At 39.0% G+C, this 12,273-nt stretch overlaps 1 pseudogene; it reads right to left on the bottom strand.

Moving 5' to 3' along the window:
- Positions 1-4,205: 4,205 nt before the first annotated feature.
- LOC131400352 (uncharacterized) lies at positions 4,206-9,328 on the bottom strand (annotated as a pseudogene).
- Positions 9,329-12,273: the final 2,945 nt, after the last annotated feature.

Here is a 12,273-nt window from a genome sequence, read left to right as displayed (position 1 = left end):
CTGTGAATAATGAATGGCTTTCAATACATATAATATATTATGTACAGTGCCAGCACTTCTAACTCAGCATGCCTAAATCTGAATTCATCTTGTATCCCCAAACCTGCCCTTCCTAGATGTTCTCATCATGAAATCTCGTTTGCTGTCTGAGCTCAATCAGTTGTCAAGTTCAGTTAGGTCTTTACCACAATTTCTCTCACACGTATTTCTTTTTTTTTTTTTTTCTCTCAAAGTTACATGAATTCAAGTCTTTGTTATTTCAAGGTTTTTCTATTTCAAGGACTTCTAACCTACCTTCCTGGTTCTAGTGTCTGATATTTCTCATCTCTACGATATGCAGTAATTATTACTTATGTAATTCCTTTACTGTTATTAAACTATTATTATCTCTCTATTTCCTGGTAATGTTCTGATCCTTAGTCAAGGAATTAGTGTTGGAGCCCTTCACATTCTGACTACGTCACCCATGCTACTGTTATGTCTGAAGTACACTTTATATGCATCCTAGGCTGATTAGATTTTCTGAAACAGAAATTATTGTGGTAGGCTGAATAATGGTCCACTGACGTCTATTTCCTAATCCCTAGAACCTCTGAGTAAGTTACCTTACATGGTAAAAAAGACTTTACAGATGTGACTAAATTAAGCATCTTGAGATAGTAAGATTATCCTGGATTATCTGGGTAGGCATAATGTAATCACAAGGATCCTTTTAGAAGGGAGGAAGGAGGTAAGAGAATAGAGATGTTATGTTACTCCACTTGAAGACGGAGGAAGAGGCTACAAGGGAAAGAATGTAGGTGGTATCAAGAAGCTGGTAAAGGCAAGGAAACATTCTCCATTGAAGATTCTCAAAAGAACCAGCCCTTCCAAGACTTTCATTTTAGCATTGTAAGACTCACTTTAGAGTTCTGAATTCCAGACTTGTAACATGATAAATTTGTTTAGTTTTAAGCCACTAAGTTTGTGGTAACTTGTGATAGCAGCGATAGGAAATTAATAGAATCAGGATACATATTTGAATATTTTTTTTTCCGATTAGCGTAGTAAATTTCATTAAGTTTTAGGAAAGAATAAAGTGAAATCGTATAAGTAAAACTAATATTTATCGATTAAAAAACTAACAAAAACATAAAACCAGGATTATGCATAATTATTCACAAGATCTATTTCCTTTGTTTTCCCACAAACTCATGGCTTTTTTATTATCACTTTGTCCCTCCTTCTCTATCACCACTGAAGATTCAGAATGTGCTATCCAGCATTAAACATGGAAGTTATTCAAAGCTCAGTCTAGGGTCCTTATTGTTCTGTTATTTCTCTCTCTAGAAAATACAATCCCATTTATATGCATAGCTTCGTTACCACTTATACACAGATAAATATGAAATTTTAATCTCCAGATCAGATGTTTCTTCTGAGTTCCAGACCTCTATATCAAAGTGCTTACCTTACATCTCTATCAAAATGTCTCAACAGGTTCAAACAGAACTCGTTTTCTTCCTTCAGTCTTGATCCTCTTCCAGTATAACTTGTCTCAGTGAATGGTAACATCATCCATCCAGTTAAGCAATACCAAACAAAAACTAGAGTTATTGATTCATTTAACAAATATTTATTGACCACCTACCAAATGCCAAATCCTGTTCTGGGTATTTGGGCTATTGAAGTGAATAAAATAGACAAGTCCCTGTCTTGTGGAGTGAAAAAGGCAACTAAACAAATAAGTGTTATTTTTATATTTCATTTTATTATTTTATTTTATTTATTTATTTTTGAGGAAGATTAGCCCTGAGCTAACATCTGTCGCCAATCCTCCTCTTTTTTTGCTGAGGAAGACTGGCCCTGGGCTAACATCCATGCCCATTTTCTCCCACTTTTATGTGGGACACCGCCACAGCATGGCTTGACAAGTGGTTCGTCAGTGCGCGCCTGGGATCTGAACCCTGGGCCGCCACAGCAAAGCGCACGCACTTAACTGCTATGCCACTGGGCAGGCCCTCTATTTCTATTTTATTTTAAAGCTTATTTTTAACATTACAGATGATGCAGGAAGCTCATGTTATATCTCTTTAAAATCATAGTTTGTCCATCTTCATTAATATACAGGTGTAAAGTGAAGAGGAGAGGGGTAATAAAATACTCTACCAAGCCTACTATTGGAATTGACTAAAATATGTCATTTTCTAGTTGGAAAAATAAATCACTTATTTTTAGTACAGATTCTTTTTTTAAAGTAGCTTATAAAAGTAATTTTTAAGGGATATAAATAAGAAAGTCACCAAAATGTAAATTTAAATGGCCAATGAACAAGAAGAGATAACTAATACCGCTAGTAAACAAATAAATGCTAATTTAAAAATGCTTCACTTTTCAAACTACTACGGTGACCAAAACTTTAAGGAAATTTGCTAACCAGTAATGGTGAGGGTGTGGAGAAACAGGAACTCTCAAATACTACTAACCAGAGTATTAATTGGTGGGACATTTCTGGAGAGTAGTTTACCAATATGCCTCAATGTATGTGCTGTTTAACCAACAATTAAACATTTCAACCTTTGAAAAAAAAATTTCATTTTTAGGATTTCATTTTAAGGAAATTGAAATAATCGAATTGGAAAAGTTGTTTCTTATAGCAGTGTTTAAAACAGTAAAAATAACTATGAATAAGTTAAATATATATAGACAGAGATATAGAGATAATCATGTAAGTGAAAAGATAGAGACTACTATGTATATTATCTTTTCATATTTAAAATGAATAACTTTGGCATCCATGTGTGTTTATATATAATTATACATGTGTGCATGTATGCAGTTGATCATCATTATTTGCTATAGTTGTGTTTTATAAAGTCTCTGTGAACACTGAAGTAGCAAATATGAAACCATTACTCAAGGCGGACACACACACACACATACATCTCACATAGATTATAATATTAAATACTAAAAACAATTAGTCATATTAGATTCTACTTCTTTATCTTACAAAAGAGAAAATGAGGTCTGGAAGTGTTAAGTGACTTGTCTGAGGCTCCCCCACAAACAGGTGCCAGCGTTGGGATTAAATCCTGACTACCTGGCCCTAGAGCCAGAGCTTCTTGCACTACACTGCGCTGGCCCCTCCTGTCTCCATCCTCTGGTCATCTCTGTATAACAGCTGAAGCAAAAAGGCAGAGCATTGCCTTGGTTGATATTAGCTAGGAATGTGCTTGTCAGATGACTCAAATTTTTTACCATGACCATGAAAGTGCCATGGATACTGATTTTGGAGTTATAAATACATTGTAGGAAATAGGAGAATGTGCAAATATGGAATCTACAAATAATGACTGACTGTGTATATATACACACACACACATATACATATATATATATACATACATTAGTCTGGGTTCTCCAGAGAAAAAGAAGCAATAGGAGATGTAGAGAGAGAGAGAAATTTATTACAAGGAATTGGTTCACACCATTATAGAGTCTGAGAAGTCCCAAGATCCGCATTTGGCAAGCTGGAGACCCAGGAGAGCCAATGGTACAGTTCCAGTCTGAGTCCGAAGGCAGAAGAAGACTGACATTCCAGCTTGAAGACACTTAGGCAGAGAGCAAATTTTCTATTTCTCAACTGTATGGTTATATTCAGGCATTCAATGGATTGGATGTGGCCCACCCACATGGGGGAGGGCAACCTGCTTTACTCAGTCTACTAATTCAAATGTTAATCTCATCTAGAAACATCCTCACAGGCACACCCAGAATAATGTTTAAACAAATATCTGGACAACCCATGGTCCATCAAGTCAAAAGATACATAAAATTAACCATCACAACTCCACCCTTTGTCAGTTTGGCAGCTATATGCATTGTATTAAACCATACTTAATCTCCAAATAAGGACAGTAACAGGTAACACTTTCACCTAACATGATATGACTACCCTGTGTACAACTGAAAATGTAATAACCCAGTCTCCAGAAACGGAGATAAATACTTTGAGTGATGTTTTCTCTTTTCTTTCATATTCTGTAACTTAAATACTATCGTGTAAAATTAACCATACTTAAATACTATGGTATAAAGTCAATACATCTTACGTTACAGGATAAGAGAGGGAATAAGAGAAGGAAGAAAATAAATTTAAGTATACACACACACAAACACATACATACAAACATATTCATAACAAAATAAGGAAGATACAACATTTACAGTCCTCATTTCTGCAATTGATAATCTGGTTGTAGCTGGTATTAATAACTACTTCCTTCCACTACCCATTTTGTATTCCTTTCGCCTTCAGCAAGCATCTCAGCTGGCTGTGGTCCTTTATCTGGCAAGATGTATCAAGCCTTCATTCCTGAAGGTATTGCACCATTAGTAGTCCTGCCTGGATTGGGTTGTTGTAGTTTTCCATTGACTTTAATCACAGGGCATGGTAACCATAAGAGGTATCGTAAGGGATTTCCTGTATTCCAGACATATTCTTCCTTACTTCCATTGTGGCATAGTAGTTCAATTTCCTCTTGGTAGTCAAGATTCCTCATCTTAGACAGCAGTTACTCGCTTCTTTGCCTGTTGATTCAAAGTATGAGGAGCCCAAAGTGAGCAGGTAGCATTTTTAACTTCCAGGTCAATGGAATCATTATTGTGTCTACTGGTGGAAGCATTCCTCTGGAGTTAAGATGTCTAGGTCAGCAGGGCATATGGTCATAGGAACAGAAAGCAAAAATTTTGTTAGTGGGTCACTAGGAGTAATAGTGAGTGGTACCACTACCATTTCCAACCCTTGGTTCCTGGGTCCATGAATCCTGGCTATGGAAAAAATAGCACCATATATTAGACAATGATTTAGAGCATATACAGCTTTCTGGAGAAACTTGCCTTAGCCCTGCAAGGTATTGCCACCTTGATGGTGTTCTAACTGAGTCTTCAAAAGGCTATTCCACCATTCTATTGACAGTTGGTTGTGAACATGACAAGACCAGTGAATTCCATGCTCATGGACCATTGCCACATTTTTTTTTTTTTTTTTTTTTGCCATGAAGTGAGTTCCGTGATCACAAGCAAGGCTATTTAGAGTACTATGATGGTGGATAAGGCATTATATAAGTCCATGAATGATAGTTTTGGCAGAAGGATTGCATGCAGGCAAGGCAAATCCATATCTAGAGTAACTGTCTATTCCAGTGAGGACAAAATGCTGTCCCTTGCATGATGGAAGCAATCCAGGGTGCTCAATCTGCCACCAGGTAGCTGGCTGATATCCTGGGGGATGGTGCCATATTGAGGATTCAGTGTTGGTCTCTGTTGCTGGCATATTGGGTACTCAACAGTGGCCATAGCCAGGATGGCCTTAGTGCATGGAAATCAATGTTGCTGAGCTCATGTATATCCTCCTAAGCCTGCCACCATATCCACTTTGTTATTGGGCAATGACAGAGGTGACTAGAGAAAGAGGCTGACTGGTATTCATAGAATGAATCATGCTATACACTTGATTATTAAAATCCTCCTCTGCTGAGGTCACCTTTCGATGAGCATTCACGTGGGACACAAATATCTTCACATTTTTTGCCCATTCAAAGAGGTACATCCACATACTTTTTTCCCAAAATTCCTTGTCACTAATTTTCCTAATATTCCTTTCAAGTTACTCACCATCCAGCTAAAACCATGGGCCACAGCCCATGAATTGGTATATCATCACATATCTGAACATTTCTCCTTCCAAGCAAAGTGAACAACCAGGTGCACTGCTCAAAGTTCTGTCCAACTGGAGGATTTCCCTTCACCACCGTCCTCCAGGGATGCCCCAAAAGTGGATTGTAATGCTGAAACTGCCCACTTTAAGGTAGTATTTGCATATCATGCAGAACCATCTGTAAATCAGCCTCTAGTCTTCTATCCTCTGCCAAGTGATTGTATGGAATTTCCTATGAAGCCATAGATGCAGGCTGGGAGAGAAAAGGCAGTGTAGCAGGAGAAGAAATCATGGGCATTTGGGCCAGTTCTTCATGTGACTTGTGTGTGTCTTTAGGGCCTGCTTCAACCAGTCATTTATATGATCTCCATTTGATGACGGAGTGCTGCTATGCATGCCCAACTTTATGACTTGGTGGATCAGATAATACCCAGTTCATGATGGGAAGCTAAGTCTGAATGGTATCTTGTTGAGCTATGGTTAAACAATCAGTTTTTACTAAGGCCCAGTAGCAGGTCAAAAGCTTTTTCTCAAAAGGAGAGTAGTTATACACAGAGTATGGCAGGGCTTTGCTCCAAAATCCTGAGGGCTTGTTTCATGATTCACCTATGGGGGCCTGCCAAAGGCTCCTAAGAACATTCTTCTCTGTCATTGACACTTCAAGCACCATTGAATATGTTGAATCATATAGCCCAAGTGGCAGAGCAGCGTGTACAGAAGCATGGACCTGTTGCAGAGCCTTCTCTTGTTCTGAGTCCCACACAAATCTAGTAACTTTTCAGGTCCCTTGGTAAATGTGCCAGAGTATGACATCTAAATGGTGATTACGTTGCCTCCAAAATCCAAAAAGGCCCACTAGGCATTGTGCCTCTGTTTTTTTGGTTGGAGGAGAGGCCAGATGCAACAACTTATCCTTCTCTGTCTTAGTCAGCTCGGGAATCTATAATAACAGAATACTGTAGACTAGGTAGCTTATAAACTACAGAAATGTATTTCTCACAGTTCTGGAGGCTGGGAAGGACACTAATCCCATTCATGAGGCCTCTACCCTTATGAGCTAATTAGCTCCCAATGATCTTACCTCCAAATACCATCACATTGGGGATTAGGTTTCAACATATGAATTTTGGAGGGACAAAACATTCAGTCTGTAACATTCATCTTAGAAGAGATATCTCAACATGCCCCACACTTCACTGCCCTAGATAATTCACTGAGGCAGAAGGAACATGAACTTTTGTCCAATTTATTTCCCACCCTCTGATATGCAAAAGTCTTACAATTAAATCAATAGTAGCTGCTAATTTTCTTTTTTTTAAATTATTTTACTGAGGTCATACTAGCTTACAACATTGTGTAAATTTAAGGTGTACATCACTATATTTCAGTTTCTGTGTAGACTGTATTGTGTTCACCACCAACAGTCCGGCTTTTATCCATCACCATGCATATGTGCCCCTTTACCCCTTTTGCCCTCCCCCCACCACCTTCTCCTCTGGTAACCACTAATCTGTTCTCTTTATCTATGTGTTTGTTTGTTTATCTTCCACATATGAGTGAAATCATACAGTATTTGTCTTTCTCTGTCTAATTTATTTCACTTAGCATAATACCCTCAAGGTCCATCCATGTTGTTGCAAATGGCACAATTTTGTCTCTTTTACGTCTGACTGGTATTGCATTGTATATATATACCACATTCACTTTTCCATTCATCCATTGATGGGCACTTGGGTTGCTTCCACATCTTGGCTATTTTAAATAATGCTGTGATGAACATAGGGGTGCATATATCTTTTTGAATTATTGATCTCATGTTCTTTGGATAAATACCCAGAAGTGTAATAGCTGGATCATATGGTATTTCCATTTTTAATTTTTTGAGAAATATCCATACTGTTTTCCATAGTGGCTGCACCAGTTTTAATTCCCACCAGAAGTGTATGAGGGTTCCTCTTTTTTTCCACATCTTCTCCAACCCTTGTTATTTCTTGTCTTGTTAATTATAGCCATTCTGATAAGTGTGAGGTGATATCTCATTGTAGTTTTGATTTGAATTTCTCTAATAATTAGTGACATTGTGTATCTTTTCATGCACCTGTTGGCCATCTGTATATCTTCTTTGGAAAAATGTCTGTTCATATCCTCTGCCCATTTTGTGATCAGGTTATCCAGTTATTTGTTGTTGAGTTATATGAGTTCTTTATATAGGTTGGAAATTAACCTCTTGTTGGATGTATAATTTGCAAATATTTTCTCCCAGTTGGTGGGTTGTCTTTTCACTTTGTTGATGGTTTCCTTTGCTAATTCTTGATCACTAAGTCCAATAAGCATAATGTCATCAATATAATGGATGAGTGTGATATACTGTTGGAGGAAAAGTAGTCAAGGTTCCTGTGAATTAAACTATGATATAGAGCTAGAGAGTTGCTATATCCCCCAAATACGACATGAAGGTATATTGTTGGTCTTGCCAGCTGAAAGGAAACTGCTTCTGGTGGACTATATGGATAGAGATGAATAAAAAGGCATTTGCCAAATTATTAGCTGCAAACCAGGTACCAGGGGATGTGTTAATTTGCTCAAGCAACAAATCCACATCTGGTACAGCAGCTGCAATTGGAGTCACCACCTGTTAAAGCTTGCAATGATCCACTGTCATTCTCCAGGATCCATCTGACTTCTGCACAGGCCAAATTGGAGAATTGAATGGGAATGTGGTGGGAATCACCACTCCTGCATCTTTTAAGTCTTGATGGAGGCACTAATCTCTGAAATTCCTCCAGGAATTTGGTATTGCTTGGGGTTTATTATTTTCCTAGGTAGAGGCAGTTCTAGTTGCTTCCATTTGGCCTAATCCACCATAGTAGCCCTCACTCCACTCTGAAGCCTTTACTCCCTGACTCAGGTCAGGGAACCAATGTGAGGTTTCTGCTGGCTGTTGAGTATATCTATTCGAATTTTGCATTCTGTGGGGAAATAATTGCAAGATGGGTTTGAGGACCTACTGGGCCTGCTATGAGATGGACCTGAGCTAAAATTTCACTGATCACCTGAGCTTCATAATCCCTTACTCTGAATGATCGACTGCAGTGATGTTTTGGGTCTTCTCAAATTAGTGTTCTTTGAGAGCCAGGATCTGGTAGTCCCCAAAAGTTATGATTATTTCATTTTCCCTAATGCAGTTACCCTGATACTAGGCCATTGGTCCCTTTGGAGAAGGCTGGGAGAAAGAGTAACAGTGTAAAATTTTGGCACTGCACTTGGTCCTCTTAAGGGAAATTGGCCTATCTTTCATTCAAGGAGTTCTGGGTATATAAACTGGATCGAGACTGGGAATTGATGGAGGATCCTTGACTCTGTTTATATGATCCAGTTTAGACTTTTGTTCACTTCACCCAGAACTTTTCTGTTTATAGAGAAGAAATAAGAATTTAGTAGTCTCTCTATCTATTTCACTTTTACAGTCACCATAATCAATGAGCCAACAGCATAGATCTGCACGAGTCAGACTATTCTGATTGCTGCTTTGACTCTACCATCCATTATAGCAGCCTCACTCACCTTGACTTTGGTGACTGAGTGCTGACACTTGGCCCCTGCCACCTGGTATCCAGTTAGTCCCATTGTATTTAGATTTGCCAATTCAGTGACTGCAGTCCCATGAAAAGGTCTTGTCTACATAGAAGAGTAATTATAGAGCTCTTCAAGGATGATGGATTTCCCCTCATAAATTTATTTCTCAGACTTGTGGTGAAAGGTATGTCTTCTGTCCTCCCTGTGTTGGGTGAGTAGGTCCTAAATGAGATACCCACTCTAACATTCCAATCTCCCTAAACCTTTGAATCTCTTCCTCTGCATTAAAACAAGGCAGATCAAGCCTTTCTAATTAACCCACTGTGGGCCACCTTTTGGTCCAGGTTTCAGGCAACCAAACAAACACACTGTTAGAGCCCTTCCTAACTCCCTGAGCTGCAACGTTAAATGCAGAATTTTTTCTTAGTGAGCTCATATCAATAAAGTCTGCCTGATCCAACATTTAGTTTATTGCATCATTATCCCACACCTTCAATACCCTATCCATTCTCACACATGTCCCTCAGATCTGTCTATATAAATTAAAATACTCAAGTAGTTCTTTTGATGTCTAGCACACACCCACCTGGGTCACAATTTGTACCTCATCTTTAGAGACCTGCTGGGACTTGAGTCTAGATAATGTCTAGAAGCAAAGAGAGGTGGTGGGGTGGGTCCTGAGAATAATTAGCACTGCCTTGCAGGGCAACTGCTTTAGGGGAGACCATTATAATTTCCTCAGGCAATGCAAGATTAATCCCCACAGATGGTGGTAGAGGGACCTCTCCCAATAGGGATAGAAACACAGCTCTCACAGTAGGTGGAGTCCTCTTCCACTGGCAAAGAAAATTCATTAAAATTTAGGAGCTCAGTGTCCCCAGTTTTGTCAGAGTCTTCTCATACATCTCCATTTCAACTTAAAGGATCCATATCTTTCCCAACCAATGCTTTCACTTTAACAGTAGAAACCCTGTGAGATGGGAGTTCAACTTGCATTGTAATTCAGTCAGTTACAGGAGAAGATTTTGTTTTTGAAGACTTTTAGCAATCTTAGCCCTGAGGCTTTAGGAGATAATGGTTTAGTTCAAGGCACACAAAGAAGCTTTCAGATCATTTATGTGGTGCTTGAGCTTGGAATTTGAATCCCTGAGATCATCCTTTTCTTTCTGCACTCTGTCTAGTGACATTACAAACAACCAATCAATCTCTTTATATTCTTTAGCTTTCTAAAAATGTATGAAAGTATCATATATATGGTCATCCAGCTCCTTGCTTCTTATAAGTGGTTGATTAGGAGTATCTAATGGTTATATTTTATGTATCTCTATAGCCAGATCACACTATGGACAATCAATGTTCTCCACTACTGGAAATAGAGTCATTAGCATCTTTAAATCTAATCAGATTAGAGAACCAATTCCAGAAACCCTAGAACCTATTCCAGAAACTCATCCTTTAAATTCTCTTCCTCTAAAACCACTCATGTTACCAAAATCTGTATTAGTTTGGGTTTTCCAGAGAAGCAGAACCAATTAATATATATAGAGAGAGAAAAAATCAGGAAAATCAGCCTCTCACAGACCCTGGTTGTTCACTCTGTCCCAAGTGCAAACTTCATGTGGCCCTGCATTGTGTGTGATGTTCTCTTCTCTGGGACCATTAGTATATGTGATTAATAAACTGCTGTTGTCTTCATCTCTCCAGTCTCTGGTGTTGTGTGCCCAGCCATTCCTATAACTCTAGGGCAGGAATCTCCTCCTCACCAATGGAATGGATAAGAGGTGATTAAAACAAACAGATATAAGGAGTGCTGGGCAGATTGGGTGGGTAGGGAAGATTTATATGATATGTTGGAAGGTTAGAATATGCCTTTCTGAAAAAGGGATTTTTGAGAGAACTGAACTAAATGAGGGAGCTATGTATATGTTTCAGGGAGGGTATTCCAGGCAAAGGGAAAATCAAAATGAAAGATCCTGAGGTGAAAATGTGCTTAGCAATTTTGAGGAACAAAAATAAGTTAAAGGATGCTAGAGCAAAATGAACCAGGCAAGGATAGTGGTAGATGATAAGTTTGAGAGGCATGGGTGGAGGTGATGAGATAGGAAGGCAGTGGAAGATTTTGAGCAGAGGATTGAGAAGGGTAGAAATAGAAAGACCTATTTTTAATTATTTTTACTACTAATAATAATTATTAATAATAATTAATTATATGAGATGACATCAGCATCATGGCAGCATAAGATATCCCTCCTTTTTGTCCTCCTCTTTTAACAACTAAAATATGGCATCCATCCACAAAAGTCCCTCTGTAGGAGTTGTGGGATCCAGCACCATAAGCCAAGGAACCTGGGAAGAGTTTTACCCACCTGTGCATCTGGTAATAGGCATGATATCAAACCTCTTAATCTCAAGTTCACACACTTGATCTGCAGTAAGCCAAACACGGAGACACTGGTGCTTGGAGATGGAGAAAAGTATATTCAAATCGGCCAAAATGAGAGGGTGGGAGCATAGATTCCCTCAGTCTGCCTTAACAAGAGCAGAAAGCAGGGAGGGTTTATAGAACTAAGGGGCTTGGCAGGAGGAGCTTCCGAGAAACAAAGGGGTCACTCCTGATAAGCCTCCTGGCAATCTGACTTCTGGGTGTCAACAGCTGGTGGCAGCCAGCCTTGCAGTGATCACAACCTCCCTGAAGGCATTCTCTTTCTTCTGCAAAACAAACTCACAAATCCTCATGACCCCTGAGTCACCCCTCAAGTTAAAAAAGAAAACAGCAAATTGAACAAGGTGGAAGGGCAATCGTGTTCTTATTGAATATCTAACCCTCAGGTACCTGGCTTCAGGCAGACAGACCTCCATCTGTGTTGTGGAAACAGCAGGAACCTATAAAATGGCTTCAGCCTCTCTCAGCTGTGGTCGGGAGCATCTGGAGCATCTGGAGAATGCTGACTTGGGTGGACACTCATAGACATGGACAAAAAAGTCTACGTAGAAGT

This window comes from Diceros bicornis, chromosome X (genome assembly GCF_020826845.1).
Source record: "Diceros bicornis minor isolate mBicDic1 chromosome X, mDicBic1.mat.cur, whole genome shotgun sequence".
NCBI classification, from domain to species: domain Eukaryota; kingdom Metazoa; phylum Chordata; class Mammalia; order Perissodactyla; family Rhinocerotidae; genus Diceros; species Diceros bicornis.
Note: the sequence above shows the minus strand (reverse complement) of the source record. Positions and strands in the feature narration are given on the sequence as shown.